This window comes from Acomys minous (genome assembly GCF_964271855.1).
Source record: "Acomys minous genome assembly, chromosome: 5".
NCBI lineage: Eukaryota > Metazoa > Chordata > Mammalia > Rodentia > Muridae > Acomys > Acomys minous.
Window position 1 is genome coordinate 127,922,381 of NC_140494.1, and position 22,500 is coordinate 127,944,880.

Consider the following 22,500-nt stretch of genomic DNA (forward strand, 5'->3'; position numbering starts at 1 on the left):
ACACATTGTCTCTCTCCTCTATCTCTTTTCCTCTCTCACGTGCACACACTTACACACAAGACACAAAAAAGCTAAATGAATCATAAGAGATAAGGGAAGGGGAGGAAAATGAGGTGAGGAAAAGGCTCAGAATTTGTTGGAATGAAGGCTTTCTAGGTATCGGTCACAGAGCGTAACTGTGTGTGACTGGTAATAATGTGCTTTGTTTTGTTTGTTTGTTTTTATTTGTGATAATAATGGACTTTGAACAAGAACATTTCTAGTGTAGATTTTAATGACCTCACCACCAAAAAAATTAAGCAGATAGGGCATGTGGTGTGTAAAGTGATGGATATGCTAGTTAGCTTTATTCAATCATTTTACAGTGTATGTAAATGTGAAGACGTCATGCTGCACACTAAGCATGTGTGTTGTTTCTGTGTTATTGATACTTATATAAAGCTAGGGGAGACGTTTGAGAGGACTTGGGGTGTCTAGGTACACCTGTTGGCTGAAGAGAACTCATATTAGCCACGGTCAGTGTCTTATGTCCCCAGCATAAGTGCTGTCTAAGGACAAGTAGCCAGGCGCCCTCCCACACTGAGAGCGCAGCTGCACATCTATGATATAATGCAATAGGTATTTTCAGAGAGAGCACCACGTTAATCCTTGTGTCAAGCAGTGTTAGTCCGTGGCTTAAGAAGTAGATGGCTCCCTCCTGTTTAAGTGTACACTTTTCAAGAAGTGCTTATGGAACTGAGGTTATGTCAATTTTAAAAAATGTGCCAGGAAGATTGCTGGAAGGTTAAGAGCACTTGCTGCTTCTGCAGAGGACCAGGAGTTGCTCCCCAGCATCCTCATGGTTGCCCTCTTTTGGACTCCACAGGCATTGCAGCCACATGGCGCTTGCACATCCAGGCAGGCAAAAAACATACTCATAAAATAAAAATGACTTGGTAACATTGTCTGTAGGGCCTTTGATGGGAATAGGTGTTTTAGGTTCATTTCTGCCAGCACAATTCTGTTTGTGTGAGAGGTGGTGCAGCGCGCGCACGCCTCTGTGTCACAATTCTGTTTGTGTGAGAGGTGGTGCAGCGCGCGCGCCTCTGTGTGAGCTTGGAAGTCAGAGGGCAAGAGTGAGCCTTGGGTTTCGTCAAGCACCGGACGAGGGCAAGCAGGCCAGGGGCTTGCAAGGATCCCCCTGGCTCTTCTTCCCACCTTGCTATCGGAGCCCCGGGTGGACATGTGTGTCCCTGCACTCAGCTTTCTTATGTGGCCTCTGGGGATTCTGACCCAGGTCCTCGTGGTTTTGTGATGAGCGCTTTACTCACTGACCCATCTCTTCAGTCCTCTTCAGCCCTCATCCCCCAGGCATGAAATCTCACTCTAACATGTCTAGTGTGCACTGACAGTCACAGTGATCTCAAATGGGTGTGGTTTAAGCTGAAGTTGGCACTCGTTAACAACATCAGATCATCCATCTGTGCCTACTCGTTAGGGCTTTGTGGTGATTCTGTGTGAACAGCAGAAATATGACCTCACATGAGGTGAACAGCCTCCCCAACCCTGTCTTCAGACTGATATCACTTTCTTGCCTGGAATACCAAGGATGATAAATATGAAAACTCTCCCAGCTGACGTCCATATAGGGGAGACTAGTGTCCGCATTTGTGGTGTCCTCCCCTTCATAAGATGCAGGTCTCTTAACACTATGGTAATTCGCTTTTGACAGGAATATTAATGTTAATAGATGTAAAATATGACATTTAATTGATTAAAAAAGAAGCAGCCTTATGTTTTACAGCCTATTTGATTTCATTACTACCATAACAGGAAGAGTTAACAATGCTAGAAGAAGAAGAAGAAGGAGAAGAAGAAAAAGAAGAAGAAGAAGAAGAAGAAGAAGAAGAAGAAGAAGAAGAAGAAGAAGAAGAAGAAGAAGAAGAATTATTATTATTATATTGGTCCCTTCCAAGAAAAACCCACACTTCCCCTCATCCCTTCTCCTGCAGAGATGAGTAAGGACCGATTGTCTGAGGTGAAATAATAGTCTAAAAGCTACAGAAACAGTTTGAGAGACGGGATGGGATAAGAAAAGGTTCCTGTTATGGCCCTGTGAGTTTGGATGGAAGGCTAGCCAACCTCCAACCGCCAATGAATTGGGTCTTCTTATCAGATGGGGAAACTGAGGCCCAGACCAGTCTCAGTCCTGTGTCCTGCTCATTTCAAAGTTTCTTGGCAGCCGAGGGTGGTTACAGTGGAAGTTCCACTATGCTGGCAAGACACGAAGAGCAAAGGAGTTGGAGAAAGGTTATGAGGAAAAACAAAACAAAAACCCAAGATGGTTGAATCCAGACAAGACAAGGATTTTAAAGAATTACCCAGAGCAGCAACACTGGGCTTATTCTTCTCTGGAGTTTCTCCGCAGTGCAGCCAGCCTGGGATTCACCTTTTGGGTGCCTCATCTGCCTGAGTGTCCTCTGGAGAGGCCAGGACTACGAGCCTAACTCCCCACTCCTTTCTGAGGCTGGGGCTGGCAGGCAAGGTGCTGGAACAGGAGTGAATCACAGGTCTGCGCTTCCTCTGATACCTCCCAGGATATCCATTTTGTTCCCGCCTGGAGGTAGACTGCAGTCGGCGTCCAAATATTTAGGAAAGAAAACCTAGCAGTATGAATTATTACACACTGTACCCACCTGAATATAAAAATAGTGTAATGTGCCCCCCTCCCCCCCACCATCCTGATGAGGGAAAATTTAAAGGAAAAGGAGCAGACTCCTAGATGGAGGCTGAGCCTCGGCTGCGTAATAGGATGAGAAGTGCAGGGTGTGGAGGTGGGGGTGAGGGTGGGAGGGGTGTGGGGTGACTGGCCTGGGCGGGGGCTAACCAAGCAATTCTTCTCTGAAAGAAATTGCTGGCGTGAGGGAGACAGTGAAGAGACCCTTCCACTGGCTTCCAGCGCCTGTTTGCCTGGAGTCACCACAGGCTGAAGCCAGATGAGGATGCTGTTTAGTAGACTGAGCTGAGAGGAGGAGCCCAAAGTGGAAAGTTCCTGACTTTACTGATGCCAGTGTCACCTGGAGGTGCCAAGCGCCTGGAAAGGGAGGGGGCAGCATTCTCTCTTCTTCCTCCTTCTTTCATTCTTTCGCTGGTGGGGGACATAGAGGGCGGGAGGACATTACAGAGACCAGACCACGCTGGGGAATCTGTCTTAGGCCCAGGCTATCATGTGCTTATCCAACTGTCCTGTAAGACCCGCGTCACCCAGAGGGACAAGGAGCTGTACAAATCACAGAGCCCCAGCCCTACGCCAGCCCAGTTCTGCCGAAGTCTCTGGAAGGACAGGGGAACCCAGGCATCTGTGCTTTTGTAGACAACCTACCTGCCGGACCCCAGCCAGCTGACTAAACATTCCGCACATGGCTTTACCTGAGAAAAGTGGAGAATGAATGGTTTGGGGCCATAGGAAGCTCTTCATGGGATCCCTGACTTGACCAAAATACCAGGCTTAGTGGCCAGCCGTGGTGGCACACGCTTTTCATCACAGCACTTGGGAGGCAGAGGCAGGCAGGGCTCCGTGAGTTCGAGGCCAGCCAGGGCAAAGTAGTGAGGCCATCTAGGTTGAGCCTAGGGGAAGGGAGTGGAAGGCAGGCTGGCGACCACTTCTCTTTATTTCCAGTCGTGAAGTCTCAGGCTTTAGCTGTGCCTGTCTCCTCCGTCCTCCAGCATGGACGATTAACTCAGTCCTTGGTTTTGGTGTGTTAAAAAGAATCCTCACTGCTCACCCACCGCTGCTCCTACCCTTGTCCACAGTAACTAACCCAGGGCAGCGGAAAGACAGAAGACAGACTCCCCTAGGAAGAAGTTCCATCACCAGTCAATTAAACCCCCAGCCTCCTGACCTCCAATCATAAGTTCCTGGCCCTGGGAAAATAGCTCTTTAATGGGCTTTAGGCGATAAGGCAACAAGGTTGAAATTGAGGTTACATTAAAGCCTAATTTTCTTATGAGGAAAAAAAATGTGCAAATGAATGTGAAAGTGGCATACCTTTGTAATACAGCTTCTTGCTGGGGCCCAAACGTCCTCAGCCCTTTGTCTCAATTTCCTCATTACAAGTGTGCCTGGAGCTCCTGGAATATGTTTCACCCAGTAATGTTTCACCCAGTAACGTGCAGGCCTCGTTTGGGGGTGTGGCAGAGAGGGCAAGCTTGGGGAACAATACAGTGACAGGCGCCTTTGCCTTTTAACCACATTCCTGGTATGGGGGACAATTTTCTGGGTACTAGAAGATTCCAATCACCCACCCTAAGATCTTTCCCTCCCTAGCCATGTGAGCTTAGGGAGCAGGAAAAATATCCATTTTCATAGTCTGATTGCGTCTGAGAAAGGGGGTACCTTTGAGAGAGTATCTGCTTCTTTGTCTATTAGGTTTGGTTTTGTTTAAAATAGAGTTTCACATATCCTAGGCTGGCCTCCATGTGCCTGTGCGGTCAAGGATGACTGGAAATTCTGGTCCCTTTGCTCCTACCTCCTACAGGCTAGGAGTGTGGGAATGCGACGCTGGGAATCAAACTCAGGACTTTGTGGGCGCTGGCCAAGAGTTCTCCTGACTGAGCCGCACTCCCAGCCTCTTCTGAGGGTAGCTGCGAGAGCATGCCTGGGAAAGAACTTTTGAGATAGAGCCTTGTGCTAAATGGAGCCGAGGCTTTGCCAACAACATCACCTCTCTGCCCTGGATCCCGGGCCGCTCATGTGTAAGAGCAGAAGTCTGGACTAGACACTTCCCGGCACATCCTAGCTCTGTGCTCCTCTGTCTGGGTTGCATGGGAAAAAATGGCCAGTGTGCCATTTTCCCACAGTTCCCTTCTCTTAGATGCTTCTCCTAGCTCCTGCTCTCCCCAACAGTGGAGCAGAGCCTCCCACCATTGCCCGTTGTAAGATCGTCAGCACAGAGCAGGGAAGTGAAAAATAACAGGCAGCAATGTCGTACTAACTTTCCAGCCACAGCAGCAGAGGCTGGCTGGAGAGAGACAGAAGTTCTCGGAGGGCACAGAACTGCTGAGCCGCCAGCCGGAAACCCTGGCTACTCTCTTGCAAACAGCAAGAGAGGTGATCCAGAAATACCAAGCAAATATTTTTCCTCTTAGATGCCGTTCTTATTTCCCTGGTGTTTCTAGGCAGCATTAGCTGTATGCTGAAGTGACCCATCTTACATTGCCCGGGCTCTCATATACACAGGCACGGTGACGTTATGATATTATCATTTTTAATGCCACCATAATCTCATAGCCCGCAGTATGTATATAGAGGTCCTTATTATCGTGCTGACTTGGGCATTTTTTTTTTTACCAGGCGTCGTCCTTTCTCTGTTGGCAGCTACATTGCTTTGAGGGCTTTGAGGGTCTCCTTTGGTGGCGCCACTCTATGGTCTCGTGTTCCGAGTTGTCACTTTTCTGCTTTTGTACAGCTTCCTTTCGCTCCTGTGAGCTTCGTTACCTCCTCATGAAGGATGTGGCTCCTCGGCAGTGAGGACGGCGGGCAGCTCCAGCCCTGCCCAGGGTCTTGTTAGGACTGCACCTCTTCTCACCTTAGGCATGACAGATTTGAGGTTCTGGTGCACACGGAAGCTGAAACGAATTGCTGAGACGAGGCCCCAAAGACAAAGAGATGTGCAAGTGGCTAAGTGTTTCAAGGGGCAATTTAATCATTGCTGACTTCAGACTTTCCGGGCTGCAGAAATTGTTCCCGTAGCAGCGGCGGCTCCGTCTTTTAGACATTGTTAGAGCCTGGATCACAGTGGGGAGTGGGCTCCCCCAAGTTATGGGATGGCATTTAGTAATTTCCCTTCAGAAAAGATGCTGTCTGGAGCTCTCAGGAGATGTACAGCCCTGTACTGCACACAGCCCTCAGCTCTGCTTCCTGCTAGCTTTCTGCCCTGGGGCAAGAGAGGACCCTCGTGAGCCCAGGTCCCTGCCTCTGGAATAGGATTGCTGTGACTTAGTTTATTTTACATGGTATCCTGAGGGATCAGAGACAACGGTATTTTTTAAAGAGCTCTAACAAAATTCTCATTATATGTAGTTATTTTCACTCAAGTCTCTCTAGTAGATAGTAGGATAGCGTGCTTTAGGGCCTAGGGAGATGGTGTGCTTGCTTTGTAAGACATGAGTTTGAAACCCAGAACCCACATTTAAAAAGTCAGATGGGTGGTGTGCACTTGTAGTGTTAGCATGGGGAAGTGGACACGGATGGGTCCCTGAGGCTCACTGATTAGCCAGCAAAGCTCAGTTAGGGAACTCCAGGTAAAAATGAGACTCTGTCTCAACAAACAAACAACAACAAACAAACAAAGGATGGCAAAGTTCACTTCTGGCTTTCATATCCGTGTGTGTGTGTGTGTGTGTGTGTGTGTGTGTGTGTGTGTGTATGGGGGGGAGGGAGAGAGGGAGAGGGGGAGAGAGAAGGAGGAGAGGGAGAGAGAGAGGGAGAGAGAGAGAGAGAGAGAGAGAGAGAAGGAGGGAAGGGAGAGAGAGAGGGAGAGATGGAAGGAGGGAGGGAGAGAGGGAGGGAGAGAGAGAAAGAGAGAGAGAGAGAAGGAGGGAAGGGAGAGAGAGGGGGAGAGATGGAAGGAGGGAGGGAGAGAGGGAGGGAGAGATAGTTTGTACACACAGAGTCACACGGGACATGTCACCTTTATGAGCAGATTACAAAACAATCTTTCCTGTGACAAGGGCCTTCCCATCTGTGTAGCTGTCAAAGTCGGTCTTGACTGGTGGAGGATGGAGCCAGCATTCAGGTTTGATGTAAGATGGGCCTGGAGAGATGGTTCTGTAGTTATGAGCATGGGATCTCATAACACTCTGTAACTCCAGTCCCAGGTGATGCAACGCCCTCTTCTGGCCTCTTCAGTTATTGCATGTACATAGTATATATTCATACACATAGGCAAACATTCATACACATATAATAAAAATAAATTGATTTTTAAAAAGACAATAAGGCATTCAAACCTTAGACTATAGCTTAAGGGATTTTGACATATAATAACATGAACATGACCCCAGGCATGACCACTTCCATACCAAAATAGTGTCTGCCTGGCATCAGTAGGTTTTTCCTCCGGGTGATGCTGATGGGCAGCCAAGGCCAAGGCCCCATCACATGCACATGGTTGTCCACACTGCCCTCCCCTCCCTTCTCCAAATCCATCACTTTATTCACCATCTCACTTTCACAAAACTCCTGCCTCTCACCATCTGAGCCCCTTGTACCGAGCAATCCAGTGACGGGTGCTGGTCTCCTCCACAGAACGACTGCTCCATATCCCCAGAGCCAGCACACCAGTCTTGTGCGTAACCACCCTCAGTCCTGGCACACCCCAGCCACCCTGCTGCCATCGCTGTCACCCGTGAGAAGAAACTGTGGTAGATCTAATAAGTTTGGCTTTTGTTTTGTTTTGTTTTGTTTCAGTTCTGGGGACTGACGATAGGGGCTTTTACACTTGTTAAGCAGGTACCTCCAGTTTCAAAGCACAGTTTGAGCAGCGCAGTGGTGGTGCTAACCTTGAATCCCAGCACTTCTGAGGCAGAGTCAAGAAGAGAATCTCTGAGTTCAAGGCCAGCCTGTTATACACACATACACACACACACACACACACACACACACACACACACACACACAGAGAGAGAGAGAGAGAGAGAGAGAGAGAGAGAGAGAGAGAGAGAGAGAGAGAGAGAGAGAGAGAGAGGCAGAGGCAGAGGCAGAGGCAGAGGCAGAGGCAGAGGAGGCAGAGGCAGAGGCAGAGGAGGCAGAGGCAGAGGCAGAGGCAGAGGCAGAGGAGGCAGAGGCAGAGGCAGAGGCAGAGGCAGAGGCAGAGGCAGAGGCAGAGAGGCAGAGGCAGAGGCAGAGGCAGAGGCAGAGGCAGAAGCTTAGTTCCAGGACGGCCAGGCCACACAGAGAAACGCTGCTTAAAACAACCAAAACATATTTTTGAGGGCTTTCAATGGGAATTTGGCTTCTTTTGACTTGCTTTTACATGTGGAAAAACAAAGAAAGCCACCCTCCTTCCTTTTTTGGCGAAGGTAGTCCTGCTTCAGAAGGGGATGGAAGGAGGCGCCTTCTCTCCATCTTCACTCCTAGGCCTCCAGCTGTTGTACTGACTTTCCACTGGGCCCTCCCCCTGAGCAATCCCCCCTCAAGTGTCTGGGCCTCCCCTCTCCCCTCCCCTCCTCCTCCCCCTCTCCCCCACATCTGGATTTCTGCATCTGTGCAGTAGACTTACAGAGTCTTTCCATTTTATTAAGTCCTCAAAAAGTACAAATGAGACTGAGAAAGTTAACTGAGAGGAATTTCGAAAGGTCTCCTCCAAACTGCTTGCTTATTTTTCCTAACAGCCTGAGGCACAAAAAGAACGTGTTCATTATCCTGTAGCTTTCCAGATCTCACAGTGGAAACTAATCCCTGACAGGCTTTGGGGGTTTCAGCTCTCAAGGGGCTCTTTCTTAGGAAGACTCAAAAGGGCCTAGTCGGAGGGAACAGGGCAGGAGTTGGGGCTCACAAGAAGCATCACCATCTCTCGCTTCTGCGCCCCTGCGTCACTCTGTAGGGTTATCCTCCACTGACACCACACTGTAGAATGCTCTACGTTGCCGCTTCCTCGCTTTGCTCTGGGCTTGTTGAGAGAAGGGACTGGACTCTAGTATGTGCCCATCACGTGCCCATCCTGGTTTCTTGCCCTCTAAGTCTAGCATCTCTATTGAATGAGACATGAACGGATGGCAGAAACAATGAATGTGGCCTTACCGTTTACTGTTCTCAAGCCGAAGGGGGAGAGACTGGAGCCCAGGTGTCTTGGGGGAAGCAGGAAGGCTTTCTTTTGTCTGTTTTTCTGGCTGTTTCATTTTAGACTTTGGAAATCCTTTGACGTTAAAATGGATTTACTGCTATTGTATTCTACAGCACTCTGATAAGTGCGAGACTTCAAAATAGAACGTTTGGAATTTCAGAGGCCCCGGCACCACAGTTCAACTACAACTCTTGACTGTTTTCCTTTTATCAAATATTGACTTTGAAAGAGTCAAGTGATTTTAAAACCCAACTTTCCCGAAGTCTGGGAGCGAGTTCCTCAAACACAGTTAGAAGTCAAAACAATTCTATAGAGGGACAAAAGATGCAATGAAGGCTTTTCTATTTCAAACCAAAGTTTCAAATTTCCAGAAATGACTAGAAGGTTGACTGCTGGATGGTAAAGTATTTTTAGCCGGAGAGAATCCGCTTTGGGAAATACCTAGGCATGCTGTATTATATTGAGATGATAGCCAGGCACTGGAGAGATGGCCCACCTGTGATGTCATTGCCTACCTGTCATGGGGGCGTGGCTTGCCCACTATACAAAAGGACAGACCCACCTCTCCCTCTCTCCCTCCTCTTCTCTCTTCCTCTGTCTCTGTCTGTCTGTCTCTGTCTCTGTCTCTGTCTGTCTGTCTGTCTCTCTCTCTCTCTCAGGTACCCCTACCCCCCTTCCTTTTTCTCCCATGCTCACTTAATAAACCTCATATAATCTAATATCTGTTGCCTGGCATCTTATCTTATTTTCTTATTATCTTATTTCTTATTATTAATTACTAAACTAAGTGCTCCTCAAAAGGACTTGGGTTCAGTTCCCAGCACCACACGGTAGCTCACAGCCATGCAGCTACAGGGACTCCCATGCCCTCTTCTGACCTTCACATACACCGTGGATGCACGTGATACACAGACATACATGCAGCCCAGACACTCATACACAGAAAAGATAACAAGTTAAAATTTAAATTATATATTAAAAAAAGATGAATAGACAATAAACTCCAGACTATGGGAGGGCAAAAAGAGCCTAGGTGAAGGAAGACAAATGGCTCTTTGTTCATATCTGTACATTAAAATATAAACCAGCCTGTGAGTGGGGGCCTAGCCAAATCGCAGGGCACTAACAGCTATGTGAGCAGACTTCTTAGATGGTTCCTCCTTTGGATTTTCTTCCTGCCATTAACGGGATTTCTCATGCCTGCAATCCACTGGAGCTCTGTTTTGTTTTAATCAGATCTGTTGACACAGGCAGTTTATGTTTTTGTTTTGTTTTGTTTTTTGTTTTTTAAGCAACTTTTCACATCCCACTGCCTTTCTGAGAATCACCCATCTATGCAAAAGAAAAATAGAAAGAGAAAAAGGAAGTGGCCCCATTACCACTTCTGAGAATCGGGCTCAACATTATCATAAATTATACAGTAAACTCTCTCGGCCTCAGATGGAAAGGTGTGTGTTTGTCTTTGAAGCTGATGCATTTTGACAGCGCACCAGGAGGCAGCTCACTCTGAATAATGGGCCAGATGAGAGCCCAGGAGGGAAGAAATGACTCCCTTAAGTGAGCCTCTGCCAGGCAGGGGCTGAGTGAACCTCCCCACCTGGACACCTTGCAATTTTAGGAGCATTGATCACATAAGACGTTAGTGCTTGTGGGGACCCAGGAGCGGCGGCTTGGTGTTATCTTTTCTGTTTACAAATGCTTGGGGGACTCCTCACCCCACTTGGCTTTATGCAGTGTTTGGGGAGGGGGCAGGCGATGAAGCCTCAGACACTGAGCTGCAGACTTCAGCTGCTGGAGCCCAGGGAACAAACTGGCCTGGCTTCTTGGGCCTTTGCTTTTGCCTCCACAGAATGAGCACCTTGTCTGAGCTGTGTGTCCTCCACTATGCTTGCTCCGTCCTGGACCGGAGTGTCCAGTGACAGATTAGTGATGTGTGAGGTACCTAGGAGAAAGGGGGGGTCTGGGGCCCTTCTACTTGACTTCTTTTTCTTCGAGGGTGAAGTAGACCCTACTTTGGGTTTTTTTTGTTGTTGTTGTTTTGATTTTTTAGTTTTTGTTTTTTTTTGAGACAGGGTCTCTCTGTGTAGCCTTGGCTGTCCTGGACTTTCTTTGTAGACCAGGCTGGCCTCGAACTCACAGCAACACACCTGCCTCTGCCTCCCGAGTGCTGGGATTAATGGTGTGCGCCACCACCGCCCGGCAGTAGGACCTATTTTAAGTCAGCGGAGGAGCACACCTCCAGCTCCAAGATTGTTCCATCTCTTCCTGAATTCTAAAGTGGGGTCCGCTGTGAGGTAATAGGGCCGCCTACAAGCTTAGGTGTTCTCTCCCACCTGTGTTTCTGTCTAGCTTGCCCTGCAAAGACAGATTCCCACGTTATATAGGTGGGACAGTTAATACATGAGGTATCTAGGGTTCCCTAGGAGATAATGTCTGGGCAGGTCTGTGGAGAAGTATCTATATATTAGAGTTAACTGAGCCATTCCATGGGCTGAGGTCTGGGACTGAGTTACAAAGAGAAAGTGAGGTGGCCACAGACGCTGACATCGCTCAGCTTCCTGACTAGTTACCGCACAGTCCCACCACCGCGTCTTCCCTGCTGGCCAGGATGGACTCTTGTCCGGTGCTTGGTCACAGGAAGTATAAAAGTAACACAGTGGGCCTGTGCTGCTAAGCCACGCAGCCAAAGTGTGTCGTCCCCTGCACGGGGCACGTTTTCGGTCCTTTTTTGGAAACAGCCCTCCCTCCGGCCCCACATCAACCTTTACCTCACCTCACAGATGACAGGTTCCTGGCTCCCATGCTTATCGCTAGATGGCGTCATGCTGGGGTCCGAGGATCCTGGGGCTTCTTGGCTGTACACAGCCATATGCCAAAGCTTCCTTCTCCTTCTCGTGGCTCTTTGGGGACAACGTGAGTCTCTTAAACCTCACCACAAATGAATCCTCTTAATGTTCATCCTGCATATACACCTGCAGGCCAGAAGAGGGCACCAGATGTCATTATAGATGGTTCTGAGCCACTATGGGGTTGCCGGGAATTGAACTCAGGACCTCTGGATGACTAGTCAGTGCTCTGAGCCATCTCTCCGGTCCACCACACCCACACCATCTCTTGCTGAAGCCACAGCAGTGTATTCTGGGAAGCAGTCTGTTCTGGAAAACTCAAGGTCAGAATCAACAAGGCTGAGGCCTGCGAGCACGAGGTGCTGGGTATCTGAGATCACATGACCCCATCCTTCAAGTCAGCCAGGCCTCCTGTAAAGGCAGCTGGGCTTGTAAGAGACCTCCTGTGGGTTTTCAACTTAACTGGGGTCCTTGGTTGAGGTTCATATTTTCATTTTTTCTGGAATATCTGTTACAAAGCCTTCATGGTGGATCACATCCCAGGAGGAGTTGAAAACCAGCTCCCTCGTGCACTCTAGGGTTAGGAAAGCAGGAGTGTCCTCATTGTGTGAGGCGCCCAGTGCTAAGGCCATGGATGCTGGACGCACAGACCTTTTTGAGTCATCACTAAGGAGTGGGAAGCCATGTATTAAACATGCGGTGTGTTTTCTACTATCATTTCCCTGAAAAACATAAATACTATTGGGATTTGTAATTATTTTTAAAATTTTTATATGCTAAATTTTTTTTTTAAACTTTAGGCAGGGTCTCATATCTCCCAGGCTGGCCTTAAACACAGTATGTAGCTGAGGATGACCGTGAATTTCTGATCACCCCTGCCTCCATCTCTCAAGTGCTGGGGTTACAGGCTGGTGCCCCCGAAACCCGGTTCATGTGCTGCTAAAGACCAAACCCAGGGCTTCATGCACATGCTGGACCAGCGCTTTGCTAACAAGCTCCATCCACACCTCAGTTACTGATTTTAAAGCACCGCTAAGAAGCTTGTCGGAGACTTTAGTTAATAAGTGGAGCCATAACTACAATGCTGTAATATTTTATGTCACCTGGGGCAAAGACGCTGGGTGCATTCTCCTCGTGCCTGTGTGGTCTAACACTGGCCTTCCCGCCGGAAGGGTGAGCTCGCTTGGGAAGATTGACATGACAAGCACAAACGAACGAGCTCACTGCCCATGCCGGAAAACTGATTGCATAACCCGCTTCATCCCAGGATGTCAGTGCCCGTCATCTTACTACATCATTTTTCAGGAGTATCGCTCAGCTCTAAGAACGTAGACTATAGGAATATTTGATGCGACTGCTAACAGCCACCTTCTCTCAACCACAGCACAACAAACGTTGGTAAGGATACAGCGATGAAATTTGCAGGGGAGGCCAGCCCCTCAGCCGTGTATAATTTATGTGCTAGGATCATGTTAATGTGGCCCCTGTCCCCGTCATGGGACATGTGTCAGAAGAGTTAATTGTCTAGTCTTTTCCTCCATTAAAAGATTTAAAGTTGACACACTGGATTTGGTGGGAGGCCGATGCCAGCCACAGGAGAAAGCTAAAACGTCAGCTCTCTGTCACTTTCTTCAGAGTTCACTTGAGTTCAGGGGAGAGGGAAGAGATGTCACCGGATAGGCCATGGCATCAGTTTCCATGTGTGTGTGTGCGTTTTCATGTCCCTCCGGTTGCTCGGGTGGTGAGCCAAGTGTTCCGCTTCACAGTTAAGTCCAGACTTAAAGCTTCGTTGGCTCAGATGAGGACTTCTTGGAATGACATTCCTGTTTTCAGGGCTTGTGTGGAAACCATATTGCTGGTGTAAGAATTCAGTTTGCTGGGGGGTAGAAAGCAGTTTCAGGCTCTTGTGAATAGTGTTCCCAATTTCAGATGGAAAAACATTGAATATCATGGTTTTGGCCCTCAAAGAACAGCTATTCATGGCTGCCATATCGAACGCTGTCTCTAGTCTTTGCTTTGGCAATGGAGGCCAACTCACTGCAAATAACTTTGGGTAAGTTGATTTTGTGGCCTGAGAAATTGTGAAAGGGGTTGAGATTGGTGGGTGGGCTGGCCCACGTGTGTCTCCTGTTACTTCTCTCCAGAAAAGGCGACAGTGTGCATGTGTGTGCCTTTGTGTGTATTTTTATAATTTTTATAAACATATTTTAGAAGTATTTGTTTTTTCTCTATGAGTATTTGCCTGCATTTGTGTGTGTGTGTGCACTGCCTTGCACGTATGTATGTGTACTGCCTTGCATGTATGTGTGTGTACCACATGCACGCCTGGCTCCCACGGAGTCTTAAAGAGGGCATTGGATTCCTTAGAGCTATAGTTACCTATGGTTGTGAGCAGTCATATGGGTGCTGGGAACTGAACCCTGGTCCTCCTGTAAGAGCAGCAGGTGCTCTTAACCACTGACCCATTCACCAGCCTGTCTGTATAATTGTAAAGCCTCTTTGTTTCTTTTGTTTTTATGTGTGTGTGTGTTAGTGTGTGAGTGTGTGTACAATTTGTGTGTGGTGTGAGCAGAGGCCACAAGGGGGCATCAGATACCTTGGAGCTGGTGTTAGTTACAGCTGGTTGTGGAGCTGCCTAATATGGGTTCTGGGAAGTGAAGTCCCACAGAGTCTGAAAGAGGGCATTGGATTCCTTGGAACGATAGTTACCTACAGTTGTGAGCAGTCATAAGGGTGCTGGACACTGAACCCGGGTCCTCCTGTGTGAGCAGCAATTACTCTTAACTGCTGAGCCAGCTCACCCTCTGTGTAAGTTTTTAGAAAGCAGATTCAAGAACTTTAAAGGTTGTGTCTGCAAAATCTGGGAATGAGGTAGGCTCTTAGGAGTGAGGAAGCGCTAACTCAGCTTCTCCGCCCCCCTCCATCCCTCTCTTCCTCCTCCTCCTCCTCCTCCCCTTCTTTACTTCCTTAGGATTGTGACTTAGGGCCACACGAGTCAGTCTGCTATTTCCTACAGTATTATTCTGCTGAGCCAAAGAATGTCCTTTATAGGGCAAAGAATATTCCATGTGATTATTTATTTGTTTGTTTTATGTTCCTTCCACCTGATTTATCTCCTTCAGGCCTTCAGGATCCTGTCCATGGCCCCAAGCTGGGGCTCAGGGCCTCTGTAGGTCTCCTAGCCCTCACCTCTTGTTTTGGCCTCAGTTCCTGCATCTCTAATGGCTACGCCTGACTCAGCTACACACATCACATCACACTTGCTCAAAGCAATTACAGCCTTTCCTACTGACTGGTAGGAGCAGGCCACACATCTTGCATGGTTAGGTTAAAGTCTCTATTTCATTAGTCTGTTCCAGGGAGCTGCTTATAGGAGAGGCCAGAGGCAATATGGCTCAGCTTTCCCTGGGACTACTAAAAGTAGGCTGTAGCTCCTAGGGTCTTGCTGAGCAGAAAGCTGGTGTTTCTCGTCCGCCTGATCACTCATCCTTAAGCTTATCTTATCATTTATGAGGGAATTTGCGAGACAGTGTTATCCCTGCTCTTTAAGGCAATAGTTACAAACCTGATGCAAGCAAGGGCACGTCGTCAGCAGAAGGAGAAATACCGTTGCACTAGTGGCTAAGCTGCTCCTGATGGGCATCTGTCTCACCTTTCTCTGTGTACCTGAAGCCCTTGCCTTGTGTCCTCTCACCTCAGAGTCAATATCCCTTATCTGCCTGGAAACAATTTCTTTGAAGGTAACAAGGATCAAATGTGATAATTTCCCTATGTGCAGAGTGCAGAGCCAAGCTCACTATACGTGTTCAATACATGTTAGCTATTGTTACTGCCCTCTTATCCACTGTCCATTGCTTTACTGAGTTTTAAGTACATCCACGAGACTCTGTATGAACCCTGTTCTTCCAATCCTCAACTGCCTCACAGAGTTCTCTCTCTCTCTCCCTCTCCCTCTCTCCCTCTCTCCCTCTCTTCCTCTCCTGCCTGCAACTCCTGCCTTTGCCTCAGAATCTTCCTGCATCCTCTTAGGCTCTGCTCAAAACACTGCCTCCTCTGGGCAAGCCTTTTCACATTACCCTTTGCTTCTTTTCCAGGTGGAAATTCTGGGCTTTCCTGTTAGCTTGATTAGCAGGACACTGCTTGTATCTTCCCCGAGGGGAGCCCCTTAAGGGTCAACATCCAGTTCCCAAACCCCTAGACCAGCACAAAATAGCACTTCTGTCAAGCACAGTGGAAGAATAAAGAATAAAAGGCCATTTAAAAACACAAGCTCCATGCTTTAGATTAGGGCTGGCAGAGTATATGGCCAAATGTTGGAGAAAGGCTTGGCAGGTTTGTTGCAAAATCCTGGCCCTCACAGGAGGCACAACTGGCTTGTGACAAAAGTTTGTCAGAAACTGACAAACATCATTCTGCCTGCATCAACATTTTTTCTGTTTCACTCAGATTAACTTCCTGTAGCCAACAGAAGTCTTACAGAGAGTGTGCTTCCACTATAGGTTGCACGGGATGAACAAAGCAACGAGAGAGCTAATACACCGTAAATATTAGTTGTGTTGAGTGACAGAATAAAGTGTTGACTGCACAGAGCATATCTGGGACTCACAACCCTCTCCGTGAATTTTCTCAGTGGCCAGTGTATGTTGTTGGAATATGGTTGTTGGTCTTGTTTGTTTGTTTATTTTGTTTTGTTTTAATCTTTGCTCAACCATCTGCATTGTGTATGAAGAGCAACTCTTTCCCGATTTTTAAAGCCTTTCTATCTCTGAGAAGTAGACAGAGTCGGAGTCAATGCTCTCTACAGGCCGTGGCCATACTTGATGATTGCCTGAGGGGGAAGAGAGAGAAGACATACATACCTTCCGATTTAGTAAGAAGGAAGCTTTCCACGGGTAACACTTGCTCATTAGAGGGCAGAAGAAAGAGGCCACCACCGCTTAAGTACAGGAACCTAACAAGTACAGTTTCACCTCAGGAACTGAGTTTGAGTGAACAGAGGTGGGAGTGTATTCTGCAGGGGGCCGCCCACCTGCAGGCTGGAGTTAGATGGGGAAGCTATTTCTTCACCGCGGCCTGTCTTGATGGATAGGCCATGGCTGTTCTTTGCCCATCAAGACAGGGTCTTTAGGTTAAACACTAAATAAGCAAACATAGCTACCTCACTAGTTTGCAAATTTGTTTTCATCTTTAGTAAAATAGCAAATTTGTGTGTATGCCTCAAACGTACTTAGTAGCCAAGGATAACCTTGAACTCTGGTCTCCTGCCTCTACCTCCAGGGTGCTGGCTTTGCGGGCATGCACTACAATAGTAGTTTCTGCGGCTCGGGTGGGTCAGACTCGGGTTATGCATGCTGGGAAAGCATTCTACCAATGCAGCCACTTGCCCCTCGCTCTGTCTGTTCTCCTCAGCCAGGAAAGGAATCCTGCATGCTTGCCTGCTTGCCTCAGACTGTTCGGCTGTCTGCCGACCTGGCTCAGCCCTTTCTCTAATACCCAAGACAAGGTCGGGAGTTTTGAGGACAAACTACATTCTTTGCTCCCCAGAACTCACAGGCTGTGTGCTTTGTTTTGTTTTGGGTTTGGGGTTTTTTTTTTTTTTTCTTCAGCTGTAACCAACAGTACAGCCATGACCAGCTCTGACCTTATCGGTTTGCAGACTGTTACCTTCAGGGCATTGCACTTCCTGTGGGTCTCCACACTCAGCTCTCCAGTCCCCAGGCCTCTGTGGAGACCTACGGGATACAGGAGACAAGCCACAGAAACCAAGGCCTACACATAGGGTGGTCTGCTCTATAGATAGTCTTAACAAGTGCTTGCATGCCAGGGGTACTGGATTGAATGGTAGGCCTTCTTGGGGGGTGGGGAGGTCAGGGACCACAGCACTGAAGTGTAGACATGAAGGATGGGTAAAAAATCAACAAAAGAAGAGCTGGGAGAAGCAGTGTGTTTTAGAAACTGTATGTCTTATAAATCCCTAACCATCAGCCCTTAGCAGCTAAGACTGTCATCTACCAATCACAGAACGAAATGAATACACTAGTTCGTTTCAATAATGATTGCTCACAGGTACATATCAACACATCCTATGCGTCAGACACAGTTGCTGCTTAATAGCCTGCTTCCATAGAATTGCTTTCTATTAGCACATGGGAAACTGAGGCACCTGGAGATTAAACATCTCACCCGCCCGCGGTGAGTTCCTTTGACCATTCACGCTGCTGGGTGTGCACTTCAGGTAAATCACACCCCACTTTTCTTCTGAAACCTGCAGTTTCTAGCAGAGAGCTAAGTAAATCACTCCCCAGTAAAGGTCTCCTGTTTAATCAGGTTTGAGTTAGTTAGATAATCGCCAGCCGGTCCTTATTTAGTTGGAACTGGGATGAGCTCTGAAGAGGGGTTTGCTGGCTGAAGTGTGTGTTAAGAGAGGCCACCCAGTTTCAAGTAAGCAACTCGCCACAGGAAGAACCCTGTGTATTTTTACTCACTTGCTTTTGGCCCAGGGACAGAATCCCAGGCCTGGGGTGTCCTAAGCTTGTGCTCCACCACTGAGCTATGTCCCCCACTTCCTCCTTCCCCCATGTTGTCTCTGTGAGAACCAACTCCCAATCATTCGTCAAATAGTTATTGAGTAGGTACGATGTGCTAGCCTAAGTTCTAAACCCCAGAGACGCAAAGCTGGGCCGGCCCCTCCCTCGTGCATTTTATGTCTTCCTTCCTTAATCATATGTGAAACATGCTTAGGGCAGAGCCTGTGGGCTCTGCTGGCTGCGTTATATTATGGTGTTGATGGCATGTGCTTTGTGCAGACAGTGAGAATGCATCTTAGTGTTTAGGTAGAGTGTGTCACATGAGATGGCCCAACAGAATCAGCAGGTAAAAGGTGTTGTCAAATTAGACCCTACAACAAGGTGATTAAGGGTTTCTGAGGGTCTTGCTAATGGCCACCGTGGAATTATTCATGTGTGAGTCAGCTTCAGTTTATAAGGGAGCCAAAGTGTTCCCTCTAGGCCTTGGCTGAGTATTGCTGACAATGGGTAGTGATGTTTTAGTGGTAACAAAAGGCCCATTAGCTTTTCCTTACACTTTTGTTATGTCAATGGTCAAATATTTTGGGATTTGCAAGCGTTTCAGGCTTTTCTAATACCCAGCTGCTCAACCTGCCTGCTGCTGTAAGAGGAAAACAGCTCCTCTAAATAATACATCAGAAAATGGGCATGCTGCTGTGTTAATAAAGCTTTATTTATAAAGCCAAGCATTCAGCCCACAAGTCAAAGTTAGGAGACATCTGTTCCAGAAAAGGGGTGGGGGTGGGGAACATTCTGGGATTTATAACATTGCCCTTGAAATGCCCTTTTTGAGAAAAGAAAATGTGAATTGTTAACACAAAATAATATCGGCTCAGTTCAAATATACAATATACCCCTTAGACACTTCTCAAAGTTTAGATTCAACTCTAGAGCTTTTAAATGGTCTGTTTTGCATGCTGCTTCCTGATTGGCTGGAGATGGTTCAAGAACCTGGAAAGGACATCTTTCCTGGAACAGAATGGGAGGCAATCAACTGCCTCTTGGGGAAGTGTGTAAGCTAAGAGAGACAGCTTTGCCAAGTGTTTGAGTGGATCAGGAAGGGGGCAGTTACTGCTAAGAATCCTTCCCTAGAAATGTCACATTCCAGAGGTTTCCCCTCTGGCAACTGGTCATTGGTTAAAACTCTGACTTTCTCCTTATGTGGGTGAAGTGGCTACTTCCTCTTTTGCTGGAAGTCAGTGTGGGAGAATTGAATGGATCTACACTCTCTGGAGTTTGCTGATGACTTTGGGGTGTCACCAAGGATCTCTGCTAGGGGCAGGAAGGAACCAATCTGAAGCAGAGGAAAGAAGGCATTTTCTAATGTCTTTTAAGAAATGAAACTGTCTTCCAAGTGCCATGGGGCAGCAGCCCCTGACCAGCAAACACCTATCCCAGATAAAAGCAAACGCTAATTAGCATATCAGTAGTTAGTAGACCTTAGGTGCCTGGAAAGTGCTGGAGGGTGTTTGACAACTTTTTCTTCCCTTAAGCTCTTTTGCTTTCTCTTTGAAGAACTATTTTCAGCAAAGAGACCCCTGTTCCAATCTATTTGATCTCAAGGATGTCTGTTTTAATATAATTTTCTCACGTTTCCTCCTACTTGTCCAAGGTGAGGAATAATTTACTTTGCTAGAGCAAAAGAATACAGGCTGTTGGGGAAAATGGAAGTAAAAGAGTGGACTTCTTTTTTAAAAAGAAAATATAGATCGGTTTTTGTATGTAGTTGTGAGAGTGCCCCCATCCCTTCTAAATGTTCGGTCGCACTTGCATTCTGATGTCTTTGTGGATGTGTGGCCAATAGGCAGTCATGCAAAAGGGAGGCTATGTTTTCTACCAGTGTTTTCCAGTGTGTTTGAGTTTTACTTGATGGGCAGGTGTGGAACCAGCAGAGCAGGGGTGATGCCAGTCCACTGGACTCAGCAAGTAAATCCGCCCTGATTTGGGGTGGGGGGTGGGGAGTTAAATCTGCCCACTCAGGCAATGAGTGTAGCCAAAGCCAGGTGGGCAGATCCCTGTGCTCAGAGAGATGGCTGGGGGGAGGGGATGTAGTGCTAGGACAAGTCACAGAAAGGCTCGGTCCTTTCCTGGGGCTTAGTAAGATGGAAGAGGCTCTGAGGGAGGATCCAACATTAAACATTTGTCCCATAAAGGGTACTTTCAGTCTCTTCCCTCCTACTCTGTGCTTAAAATACTCAGGAAAATCTGATTTAACTTAAATAAAAGGGTGTGGTGTGTGTGTGTGTGTGTGTGTGTGTGTGTGTTTTCTAGGTTTTCACATGCCAGGACAAAGGATTGTTGTACTAAGAACACATGGTAATAGAATTGGAAATGATTGATGATGATGATGATTAAGAAAAAATGTCCTCTGAGTATGGGTTGTGGTAATGAACTAAAAAAATATCATATGCTCAAAAATCCTAGGCTATGAGAGCTGCTTATGGGCCTGAGTAGTCACTCACAGAGCACCCACTGTGTCTAAGGCTTTCGCCACGCCTGCTCTGTGAAGTCCATGGAGTCCAGATAGGGAAGAGTTTCCAGGTATCCGTGCCCATGGGCTTCGTAGGTACGTTATATAGCCTTGATGCTGCTTGCTGTCAGAACTGCCTGTGCTCCTGCATCCTCATGTATGCAGGTGCATGTGCTCATGTGCGCAGAGGACAGATGACAGTTTTGGGCATCACTAACAGGAACATCATCAACCTTGTCATTTTGTTGTTCTTGCTGTTTTGATTTTTGAGACAGGGTCTCTTAACTGGCATGGGACTGGCCAGGTAAGCTATGCGGTGGAGGCTAGATGTGAGCCTCGGACCCTAGTTCTAAATTTCACACTTCTTAGTGTGTTCTGCTGCCTCATAGTCCATAAAACCTTCTCAAGGCCGAGGAGAGAACAGAAGCCATCTCATGTACAGGCCAGAGATCAAACCACTGTTTTAGACAGTGACCTCGAGGACAAGAGAGAGTATTCAGTAGAGGAAGTAACCTAGAAGAAATTGCCTTGAATTCCTACAGTTGGACAGTTGGGTAGGATTACAGTGGGCCCTGGAAAACTTATGATATTACACAATGTCAAAGGGAAACAATGCCATGATAAATTATGACATAAATAAATAAACACACTTATTGAACAAGTATTATATGCAAAGTTACCCCTCAGAGGAAATTACACATCGCTTCTGCTCTCATGAATCTTTTAGTCCGGCCAAGAAGGCAAGGTCCCCTTCTAGTTTAAGGAAATAACTTTTGAGTTGAGACCCAAAGAGGCAAATAAAGCTTAATTAGGTGCAAATAAGACATCCATGGGAAGAGCAGTACATGCAAAGGCCCTGTGGTAGGAGGAACTAGAAGATTCCAGAAGATTCTGGGCTGGGGAGCCTCCAGTGGACCTAAGTAGGATGAAGTGGGATGAAGGGAAAGATGAAGGAGGAGGAAGAACGGGGGGCTGGAGATGTGGATGCTGCAGACCATTGGACGACGATGGCGTTTACCCAGCAGACTGGTTGGATACCTCTCAGATGGTAGTAAGTGATGATGAGGGCCGTGGAGAGAGATTTGAGAGCTTCTGGGGACCAAACCCTAGTCTTTCCTCTACTTCAAGATGAAAGGAAGACTCTAGGAGTGCCATCTTCCTGTTGCAGTTGCTAGCTGGGGACACTACCTAGAAAGGCCAAGAGCTTGAGACAGATGTCCAAATCTATGCCCCTCTCCAGACTGGGAGAACCTACACAAGTAGAGGGGCTGATTGTAATAAGAGTGACCTGTCTGCAGAGCGTGAAGGTGCTTTGACGTGACTGGAGAACAGAAGGATATTTTGTGCATAGCCAACCGTGAGAAGAATGCTGGTTTTTCAATGAGGAAGCCCAGGAAGCTGACAGGTGAGTCCTGGAGGAGAGATGAGAACAGCGGGGGGGGGGGGGGGGGAAGGGGAGGCACGGGCTGGGTGAGCCTTTTCCCCACCTCCCCCAAATGCAGCCTGCTTATCTCAGATGCATCGTTCATCCTGGCAGGGAGTCAGAGAATGGACTATGAACCCTGGGTGCACATCTGTCCCCAGGATATTATAAACCTTGGTGAATGTTTCTGTAGCTGGCATAGTATGAATATCAGGTAAGGGAAGATATTTCCCTGTTGTGCTCAGTGACTGTGCTTGAGTCTCCTAGTGGCCTTGTAGCTATGGCTTTTTCCATTTTAAGAGAGAAACTCCAAGTATTTAAGTGTCTTGGCCAAGGACATAGGAAGAGAGAGATGTGGAAGGAAAAATGC

The 22,500-nt window shown here is 47.5% G+C and overlaps 1 protein-coding gene and 1 long non-coding RNA gene across 4 annotated transcripts in view; both read left to right on the forward strand.

The window, feature by feature from the left end:
* Positions 1-22,500, forward strand: part of RORA (RAR related orphan receptor A) — a 764,431-nt gene that overhangs the window by 108,885 nt on the left and 633,046 nt on the right. The window lies entirely within an intron of this gene.
* Positions 1-22,500, forward strand: part of LOC311597124 — a 58,467-nt gene that overhangs the window by 27,425 nt on the left and 8,542 nt on the right. Inside the window, exon 2 of the long non-coding RNA XR_014779104.1 lies at positions 16,118-16,211. This is a non-coding gene — a long non-coding RNA (uncharacterized lncRNA). The remainder of the gene's footprint in view (positions 1-16,117; positions 16,212-22,500) is intronic.